The sequence below is a fragment of the Culex pipiens genome, chromosome 2 (genome assembly GCF_016801865.2).
Source record: "Culex pipiens pallens isolate TS chromosome 2, TS_CPP_V2, whole genome shotgun sequence".
Classification (NCBI taxonomy): domain Eukaryota; kingdom Metazoa; phylum Arthropoda; class Insecta; order Diptera; family Culicidae; genus Culex; species Culex pipiens.
The window spans coordinates 204,090,829-204,101,527 of record NC_068938.1 but is presented as its reverse complement, the minus strand read 5'-3'; the positions used below and the strand labels follow the sequence as shown (position 1 = coordinate 204,101,527).

At 30.9% G+C, this 10,699-nt stretch overlaps 1 protein-coding gene across 4 annotated transcripts in view; it reads left to right on the top strand.

The window, feature by feature from the left end:
- Nucleotides 1-7,077: 7,077 nt before the first annotated feature.
- LOC120416358 (uncharacterized) overlaps nt 7,078-10,699 on the top strand; it is a 221,116-nt gene continuing 217,494 nt past the window's right edge. For all 4 annotated transcript variants that reach the window (XM_039578092.2, XM_052708808.1, XM_039578091.2 and 1 more), the window contains exon 1: nt 7,078-7,137. The gene's annotated coding sequence lies outside the window, so the exon portion shown is untranslated. The remainder of the gene's footprint in view (nt 7,138-10,699) is intronic.

Below are 10,699 nucleotides of genomic sequence, written 5' to 3'. Positions count from 1 at the left end.
TTTGTTGGCACACACATCCACACGCAAGATGAGAGCTTAACTGCTTAACGAAAGTCGCCATCAGTATCTTTTTACTTGCGCTAACGTTTTCATTGCGTTTAAAATATGAAATAGCTTTCAACTACCGGCAACATGTTCTTTTGAACATTAGTTAGTCACTGCTTGGACAAATAATCGCGAAACATGTTAATAACTAGCAAGCGCCATTAAAAAAACAAATGCGCCAAATCTTTTGACATTTGACTTTTGACGACCCAATCCAATCGAAACCAAACGAGAAGCGAAGGCAAATAAAGAACAAAGGTTGACCACCAACACGACCACCAGTGCCTGCTGGAGTAAGCCAGTGATGCCAGGTAATTTTAACTATAAATGCTACATTTCGTGAGTGTTCGCTTAGAATTTCATCAGAATTGCTAGCACTAAGCAGACCCAAAAGAGCGCTGGAAGAAAAAAGAACTAGGCTGAAAATAGGAAAAAGAATAACTTTTAGTAAAAGTGAAAATAAACAGAAATGTTCACAAAAAGTTGCTCTACTCGTTGGTGTACTTGGTTTTAGTAAATTTCAAGGAACAGTTTTGGTTTGTCAATTGGACTTGTTTTAGGTATGTGATATGCCACTGTTTTAATAAACTCCTTTTTCCGAGGGGTATTTTTCACATTTTTTTACGGTTCTGACTCCGAACCCGACTTCACAGCATTGCTAAAAATGAAACAAGAGAAACATAAAACAATAAAAGTAAAGTTTTTCGAAGAACAAAAATTGCTCAAGTTAAAGTGTAAAAAAACTTTCTAAATATGTTTCAGATTGAAAGCCACTTTCGCCCAATAACCATCATGAAAATCGTTCTCTTTGCATCAATCCTCCTCATTCCCCAGTGTTGCCTTTCTTTGAGCTGCAAAAACGACACCGACCCATCAAGCCGATACAAGCCGGTAAAATTTGAAGAGTTTTTCGCAAATCTGGAGCGCGCAAAGTGGTACAACGCTGGATTCATCAAGTACCGCATGCTGGGAGAACATTCCCAGTGTCACATTGGACGGGTCTCGCACATTGCCAGAGCACGTTGGTCGAGCACGAATGGCACGCTGGAGTTTGCCTCGAGTCAGATGTACAACTGTGAGTCGTACACTCTGAGGAGGGATGGTGAGGGTTATTTGAAGGCTTACATGTTTAACAGTAGTCGTGTGATTGGGTTTTATGAGGATTCGGACGCATTCCGGAGAGTTTACTACAAATTTTATGAAAATGTGAAGTTAAATATATACACAGAGTTTTTGATGGAAACAGTGAACCAGAATGCCCCACAGGTTAAGCTTGCGGTAAAAAATTGTCAGGAAAAGACAATAAATCGCGGAAGAGCTGTAGTTTCTTCAAAGAGTGACCTAAAACCAATAGTTTTATGGTACTTGATAGGACTTTCCACTGCAATTTTATTCGCTGCAATAATAATTGTGGTGTTGCACCAAATCTGCACAATGACAAAATAATAAATTCAAAAATTGATTTAGACAAAAAAAAACTTTTTTTTCGACCTCCTCCACATCCAAGCCCAGAATCAAGAAATCCTTTGTGTTTATGTCTGCTAGTTGCCTCAATAAACCGTCCAAAAATACTGCAAATGGAACACATTTCCTCGCTTTGTGACGTAAATAATACTTGCTTTTCAAACCCGAAATTTGTTCCACACTCTCTCTCGTTTCCTTTCAACATGGGTCATATTTCGGTAAGTTATCCGAAATCTCATCCCTTTTTCTGCTTTTCGCTTGCTGATGCTGGTGATGGCAGCCCCAGCTGGACCGGAAAAATCTTATTTCGCTCGAAGGAATTGGAAAATCTTTAAAGATTGGGGAGACCGCTGAAGGCGCCCCAAGAAATCATAAACATATGTTTGTTATTATTTCATTTTCAACTAAACTCGACCAGACGTCGTCGAACTCGATGCTACCAAAACGGGAACATAAAAGGGGTGTTCGTTTTTGTCCTGCAAAAGGCTTCTTTGTCGGTTTTTTTATGGCACGATTATGGTCTTTTTGTCTGAATCTTGGAACTGCAGTTGAGGGGTTTTGGGTTAGCGGAGAGCGCCAGTGAAATGGGAGAAATGCGGGTTCGACTTTTACGATCTTGTAGCGAAATTTGCATATGACGACCGCAAAACTGCTCCTCTTCGAAGGGTGGGGGTTTTGTTCTGGTGACTTTTTCTTTATGGCTCGCTTTGTCACTTTTGTTGAATTTTGATTGGGTTTATGGTGGGCAGAGATGTTCTTCGGGGACGTCTAAACAATAGTTTCAATTTCTGCTTCGTTTTATTTATGTAATTTTTATGAGTTTGTTTTCAAAAGTAAGAAAAAAAAGCATAATCTACGAGATGAAATAAGTAAAGTTTTTTAGAAATGAGCAGTTCTCTACCAAAACCGGAAATTGATTTTATTTGTATTTTTTTTTTTTTATTTGGCTCAAACCTTTTGGAGGCCTTCCTTATGACTAAAGAAGCTATTTTGTGTCATTGGTTCACCCAAACAAATCTTCAGACAATTTTGGCAGCTGTTTTGAAAATACAAAAATTGTACGTAAATATTCAAACATCTGTAACTTTTGAGTGAATTTTCTGATCAATGAGGACTGTTGAGACAAACATATGGACACCAAAAAAACCTGCTGATTTATTTATTTTTTCACAAAAACTCAATTTTCCAAAATATGTATTTTTTTATTTTCGAGATTTTTTTATATGTTTTGGGGAACAAAAACTCGCAACTTTTGAGCCGTAGAGCAGTATGGTCGAAAAATCTGCCGCCGAGTTATGAATTCGGAAGATCGGAAAATTTCACAAATGTTTCATGTTTTAACAATGAAAATCGGACCATTAGTTGCTGAGATATCGGTGGGTTGATTGGGTGAGACTAAGAAAACTTCAATTTTCCTGTTACTTTTTCTTAAAGCCACTTTATCTCAGCAACCAGAGGTCCAATCTTCAAAGTTAAACGATTTTTAAGCCAATTTCTGAACTTTCAAAAAAATATAATTAGAAATGGTCACTCATGGCCACTATTTTTTTTAAATCGAAAAATTGCACATATTTCGTTAAAATCAAACTTTCGGTGGCTTTTTCTTGATAACGGAGCCCTTTATCAAAAAACTGTAAAATACTTTTCGATTGCAAATTTTATTTTACATTAAACATTTAGTTTAATTTGTTTTTGCATGAAATTTTTTCAAAAATTTGTGGCAGATTTTTTGACCATGTTTTTCTATGGCTCTAAAGTTGCGGTATTTTGGGAAATAGAATTTTTGTGAAAAAAAATTTATTTATAATCTTCGATTTTTTTTCCGCGCACCTATCACCTCAACAATACTTACAACTTTGCCGAAGACACCAAATTGATCAGAAATTCACTCAAAAGTTACAGAAAAAAACTGTCGAAATCGGCCGATTTTGTAGAGAGTTGCTCAAATCGTCCATTTGAGTGAGATATTTACTTTTTGTTGTTTTAAGAGATATTCAATTATTAAGTGTAGCTTATTTGAATAATAAATTTTAAATGCTCATGGGAAAATAAGGGGAAGATAGCTTTCATTTCCTTATTTGAAATATAATTTGTTATTTGTTCCAAACTAATTATAATCGTTTTGGAAATATTTTCTTAATTACATTTTTTTTTACTTTTCCATATCCTTCGAATTATTTTAGTAATGTTTCTAGTGAAAATTTGCAAAATGTCAATAAATTAATGAAAAAAAAAACCAGAGGTGTTATGACTCTTTTCCAAAGGTGCCCTAAAATTTGATTTTTTTTCTACCCCAGTTTTTAAAAAACTAATAATAATTGAATTTAATTCAATTTGGTTTTATTAGTGAATAATCATGTTACAATAAGTTCTTTTGCAGTTCATAACAGAGTTTTGGAGTTCCTTTCAGCTGTGTGTTGAATCTCATTCTATTTTGGAACGATTATTGCTTATAACTAAGAGATTACCAAGAGTAAGAAAAAATATAGAAAAAACTTACTAAAATAACTTATAATAATAATAAGAATCCTTCGCAAATTTTATCAAAAACATAAAAATCACTCAAAAGCGATAATCTTGTTCATTTTTCATTTGATTATTTGAAGCGTTAGGTCAATTGGAGCTTGCAAAGATTTTAATATTATTTTTCCAATCTTTTATATTTTTAAAGTTAATTTATTTCAAATTTATTTTTTTTTTTTTGCAATTGCAAAAATAGGGGACTTCAAAATGAAATATGAAGCTTTTTCTCAAAATACTGAAAAAGGGCATTATACTTGTGACATCTGTTAGTTATTAATTTACTGAAAGATTGTAAAATATCAAAAAGAAAAAAAATAGTTTTAAGTGTTAAAAGTTAAACAAAAATTACAATGCAAAATATGTTTATTTTAAGCATTTTACATAGATTCGTGAAATGATTTCAATAACTGAATGTTTGCATAGTTTTTTGTTTTTTTAGTTTAATATAAAATTGTTATGTCAATTTTAATGCATGCATGATATTAAAATATCAACTGTTTATTTAACAATTTAATTGTTCAGTTAAAAATGTATATTGAAGTTTTGTTCTTGATTGGTTAAAATTATGTTTTAAATATTTTATTTGTAATAAAAAAATACGTCTGGCTTAATTTACATGATTTAGCATATTGGTAATATTCTTCAATTCCATCTTTAGTGTTTTTTTTTTTTGCAAATGAATTGCATGAAAACCAATTTTCGATTGATAGTTTTTATTAATTTCCTTAGATTTTAAATAGAAAGAAATGATTTATTCAACCGCGCAAAAAAAAGCAACATATATTTGATTATGGTTTACATTGTTGTTTAAATTTTCACAATTGAATCATCCAATTTTGATAAAAAAAAGGTGTGTATATTTTGGTTTACTTGTTCATGAGAAAAAAAAATAAATGAGAGAATATTAAAATCGAACCTTACTCTAACTTAAGAAAAAAGAACCACAATTTAAAAAAATATGCGATAAAAACATAATCAAATCATCAATACAAGTACATCAAAATTTAATGAGACTTTATTTTTTGAAATCATAAACCATTTTTAATATGATGCAGTACGGTTTGTATGCAAACTGTTATTGATTAAATTTTGTGCAAAAATATTAGTTTTTGGCAGTTTTGTTTTGTTTTATTTAAGTATGTATTTTTTTCGCAACCCAGAACTGAAATAATATATAAAATTTATTTTTTGTCTTACTTGAGTTTTAAATTTTAACATTTCTTTAATTTGTTTTCAGAGCATCAAAATAAACACCATAAAAAATAAGAAAAAATCAGAGTGTATCATTGCAAACTGCTTAGAAATTTAGATAGGTCACTGGCGCATGGCAAAATGTTTAGCTTAATTTGTCTTTTACACATTTACTTTCAATTTCAATCAATTGTTCCAAACTATGCCTTTCCCGAGCAGACGGAAATAACGTGGGAATAACATTTTTTGATATTTGAAAATACTGGGCCAACCGATTTGTTATTCGTCGTTATGATTTTTTTGTTATGGGATTGTTATTGTAATAACAGACTAATACCATTTTTAGTTATTCTTCGAAAAAATATTTGTTATAATTTTTTGTTATTTTAACAACTAGAAAAAATAGTAAAACATGTGAAAACCCCGCAAAAAAAAAAAATAAATAAAAATAAAAAGAGGCTGTAAAAACATGAAAAAAACTAAATTGATAAAATATAGCGATTTGATGTGGTAGTATTAGCCAAATACTTTTAGAAACAAACATAAACTAAACAAGATAAATGAAAATATAAATGCAAGTATAAATACTAAAAACGAAACAAGAAACGTAGAACAAAAACTGCTTTTAATAACATCCTGAACACGAAAAAAAAAAGAAAAAAGAAAATTTCTAAAAAAAATGGGCAGTAGAGGGTTAATCATTAAACATCTTCATGGAACTGTGAGGAGTGATTGAAATTATCTTTTGAAATGATTTAATAAATATTGAGAAACATGAAAATTTGAGATTTTCTACTCGTATGTTACCCCTTAAACTAACTCACAAAACCCTCAAAACACCACTGTTTCAACCTGAGTCACCCTAATATTCTTCTCTGTCGAAGGATTTTTATTGCACTCTTCAAGAGCTGTTACGACGCGGCCCGAAAACAACCGATCAATCTCCGGGACTCTTTCTTTGTCAGAACGTGACCAGCGGTTCTTCAATTGCCTCAATGTTTCATTACCTAACATCAATCGTCCCACCCCTCACTTCCAAGAAATAATGTCTACTCCCACGCACCCCACTCATCACACAGAGAACCACCAAAATCGTTTGATTGCCTCCAGGAACGTCTTCTTCTTGATTGCCCTCCAGAATAAAAGTAGGTATTTCTTCTTCAATTTAGCACTCTCTGACACATCTCGAGGGCAGAATTATTTCCGGATCTCTTTGCCTTGAAGCCTGGTTTGAAGGGGGAGGGTAAGCAAACAAACAACAACAAACAAAAACTGCCAGCAATAACAATAAAAATAAACATTAGAAAACGACAAACAGAGAGAAGTAACATCCATCAGATTTCATCTCCGGGCGATTGCCACCCCCGACTTCGGCCTGGGGAGGTATGAACGAGAGCTCGTAAAATTAATACTCTTGCGCACTTAAAAACGAAACTTGAGCAAACTTTTGCTGAAAAAAGCACGTACGTGCCGGCGAAGGTGATTTCCGGCAAACAATAAATCAAATTTTGTTTCGCACCACCCTAACGGATGGCTAATCAAATTTCGTTTAACTCACCGTCAAAATGTGGCTCGTTACCTGGCGGTTTCCGATCGATTTTGGGTGCACACAGTTAATTGAAAAATGAGGTTGGAATTGGTAATGAGGTTCTCGGGGGGGCCTTTTCAAACCAAATTATGTGGCCAAATTATTAGCACGTATGTTTGGGTGTGTGACTGTGTGGAAGAACATAATTATGCAACCGTTTTGTAAATTGAATTTGATTGTTGTGGAATTGATTGGGTTGGACGTGTTTGGTGTTTTGGATTATAACTATGTATTAATTACAATTTTGTTACTTTTGTTCTCGTTGCAGGTTTACTTCCCAGGAAGTGTGTGCTTTTGACACATTGTGGCATGCTTTGTTCTAAAAGGTGAGTTTTTCCTAATTAATATTTGACAAAACCACTAGAATTAATCGATTGAAATTTGATTGAGTTTGAAAATCAACGTGTTTTGGCTGCAAAGTTTTTAGGTATTATAAAAAAAGAGATAAATTTCTTCTAACAAACGTAAGTTTCAGCATTTAAAAAATTAAATTTGTTCTGGAAGCCCATTTAAAAAGTATCTTCAATATTAAACACCAATATTTTTAACTATTTTCTTCTTCGTTTTCACCATTACCTTTGAATTTGCATGATAATTATTATAAATCAATATAGAAAATTGATTCAATTTATAAACATTTAAGACTTTGGTATAATATTTCAACTTTGTTTAGTATAATATTTTTGCTAAGATTTAAATTTTGATTTTAAATGGTTTCTTTGTTTTTACTTTTACTTTTACAAGAACGTTTTGAACACCCGGTTATGTGACCAATTTTGTTTTTTGGCCTAGTATTACAATACAATATCATTTTCAAATGATAATTTACATTAAAAAAGTATTTCTTTTTCCTTTTTTTAAGAACATGAAAAACTAAAAAAATGCTTTATATTTTTGGTATTTTTTAGAAAACAGAAATTTTAAGATCATTTCGTGAGAAAATGTCATTGTTTCCAATTAATTTAAAAAAATATATATTCCAAATATTCTCGATGAAGTATTTGATATAACTGAGAATCTGAAAATGAACTTCAAATCGAAAACCAAATACAGAGCTGAACTTTCGTAAACAGTAAAACAAAAAAAAGCTGAGACATACAAATAAATAAAATTTGACTAGATTCGATCAGACTTTTTACAACCAAAAAATTGTAAAAAAAAGTTGATAGAATCGTTGATGCATCGTTCATGAAAAGAAGAACAAAAAAAACCAAGCATGCATTCTTTAACACTCCTCCGTCCAAGGCATCCCGTACTTACACGAACGACCAAGGCGGAAAAAAAGTTGGAACGCTAACTTCAACTCGCTGGTTCTCAGCCAAAACTCAACCAATCTGGATGATTCCTTTTTCTAGAGATTTGTACGGATCTCCAGATGAGCCTAGAACTTTGCAGATCTCGATTTGATCAATCCTCTAATAACTACGACTAAATTAGTCGGAGCAACTTTTTTTCCGCGTGTATTTCCGAAAAGCGACTCAAGCGGGAACATTTTTGCTACGCTGCAAAAACACAATAACTTTGCTAAAATGTTAGCAAAACCCATAAAATTATATATCAAAATTTCCGTTATGATCTCAGGATTATGATGAGCTTCTCAAATTTCCATTATTTTCACAAAAAAATTCACAAAACTACGTAAAACTACAGAAAAAATAAAAATGCCTCATTTTATGACTAGAACTTTATGGTAAAATCATTGTTTTCATTGATTTTTTAATGAAAATGTTTCAAATGATCTAAATTATATGTTTCAGAATCATTCTGAGTGTGTTTTTTCCTGAATACTAAAAAAATTTACCAAAACTACGTAAAATACAGAAAATTTTATACATTCCTTTAGAACTTTATTTGCTTCATGGTAAAATCATTGATTTATTTTATGAAAATGTTTCAAATAATCTAAATTACAAGTTTCCGAATTATTCTGAGTGTGATTCTTACTGAGTACTACAAAATTTTACCAAAACTACGTAAAATACAGAAAATTTGATACTTTCCTTTAGAACTTTATTTGCTTCATGATAAAATCATTGATTTATTTTATGAAAATGTTTCAAATGATCTTAATTACAAGTTTCCGAATTATTCTGAGTGTGATTCTTCCTGAATACTAAAAAATTCTACCAAAACTACGTAAAATACAGAAAATTTGATACTTTCCTTTAGAACTTTATTTGCTTCATGATAAAATCATTGATTTATTTTATGAAAATGTTTCAAATGATCTAAATTACAAGTTTCCGAATTATTCTGAGTGTGATTCTTACTGAGTACTACAAAATTTTACCAAAACTACGTAAAATACAGAAAATTTGATACATTCCTTTAGAACTTTATTTGCTTCATGATAAAATCATTGATTTATTTTATGAAAATGTTTCAAATGATCTAAATTACAAGTTTCCGAATTATTCTGAGTGTGATTCTTACTGAGTACTACAAAATTTTACCAAAACTACGTAAAATACAAAAAATTTGATACTTTCCTTTAGAACTTTATTTGCTTCATGATAAAATCATTGATTTATTTTATGAAAATGTTTCAAATGATCTTAATTACAAGTTTCCGAATTATTCTGAGTGTGATTCTTCCTGAATAATACAAAATTTTACCAAAACTACGTAAAATACAGAAAATTTGATACTTTCCTTTAGAATTTTATTTGCTTCATGATAAAATCATTGATTTATTTTATGAAAATGTTTCAAATGATCTAAATTATAAGTTTCCGAATTATTCTGAGTGTGATTCTTCCTGAATACTAAAAAATTCTCCCAAAACTACGTAAAATACAGAAAATTTTATACTTTCCTTTAGAACTTTATTTGCTTCATGGTAAAATCATTGATTTATTTCATGATGCTTTTTCAAATGATCTAAATTTTAAGTTCCTGAATCATTCTCAGTGCGTTTCTTCCTGAATACTAAAAATAAATTACCAAAACTTCGTAAAATACAGAAAGTTTTATAATTTTTATAATTTTATGTTGGTAGAGCATTGTTTTGGAAGCTTATTGTATGGGAGCAGATCTCTACAGAATCAGTCTTTTTTCTTTAATTTTATTTTTTGTATTTTTAATCCGGCTGAAACTATTTTGTTGCCTTCGGTATGTCCAAAGAAGCAATTTTGCATCATTGGTTCGTTCATTTAATTTTCCATACAAATTTGGCAGCTGTCCATACAAAAATGATATGTGAAATGTGAATATTCAAAAATCTGTATCTTTGGAAGGAATTTTTTGATCGATTTGGTGTCTTCGGCAAAGTTGTAGGTATGGATATGGACTACACTGAAAAAAATGATACACGGTAAAAAAAATTTGGTGATTTTTAATTTCACTTTTTGTTACTAAAACATGATTTGCAAAAAAAACACTATTTTATTTTTTTTATTTTTTTATATGTTTTAGAGGATATCAAATGCCAACTTTTCAGAAATTTCCAGAATGGACAAAACATCTTTGACCGAGCTATGATTTTTTGAATCAATACAGATTATTTCAACAAATCGAAATATTGTTCGCAAAAAACTTTCATCTTCATTTTTCGATGTAAAATCGAATTTGCAATCGAAAAGAGCTTCAGTGATTTTTTTTATAAAGTGCAAGTTTTCAAGTCAAGCTATTTTTAGGTAACTTTTTTGAAAAAAGTCGCAGTTATTCATTTTTTAAATAAGTGCCCATGTTTGCCCACCTTTGAAAAAAATATTTTTGAAAAGCTGAAAATATTTTTAAAAGGGCCTAACATTCAATATTATGCCCTTTTGAAATGTTAGTCTTGATTTTAAATTTTTGAAAATATTTTTTTCGAAAAAATCGAAAAATTTCACAAATGTTTCATATTCCATTTGTAAATCGGACCATTAGTTGCTGAGATATCGACAT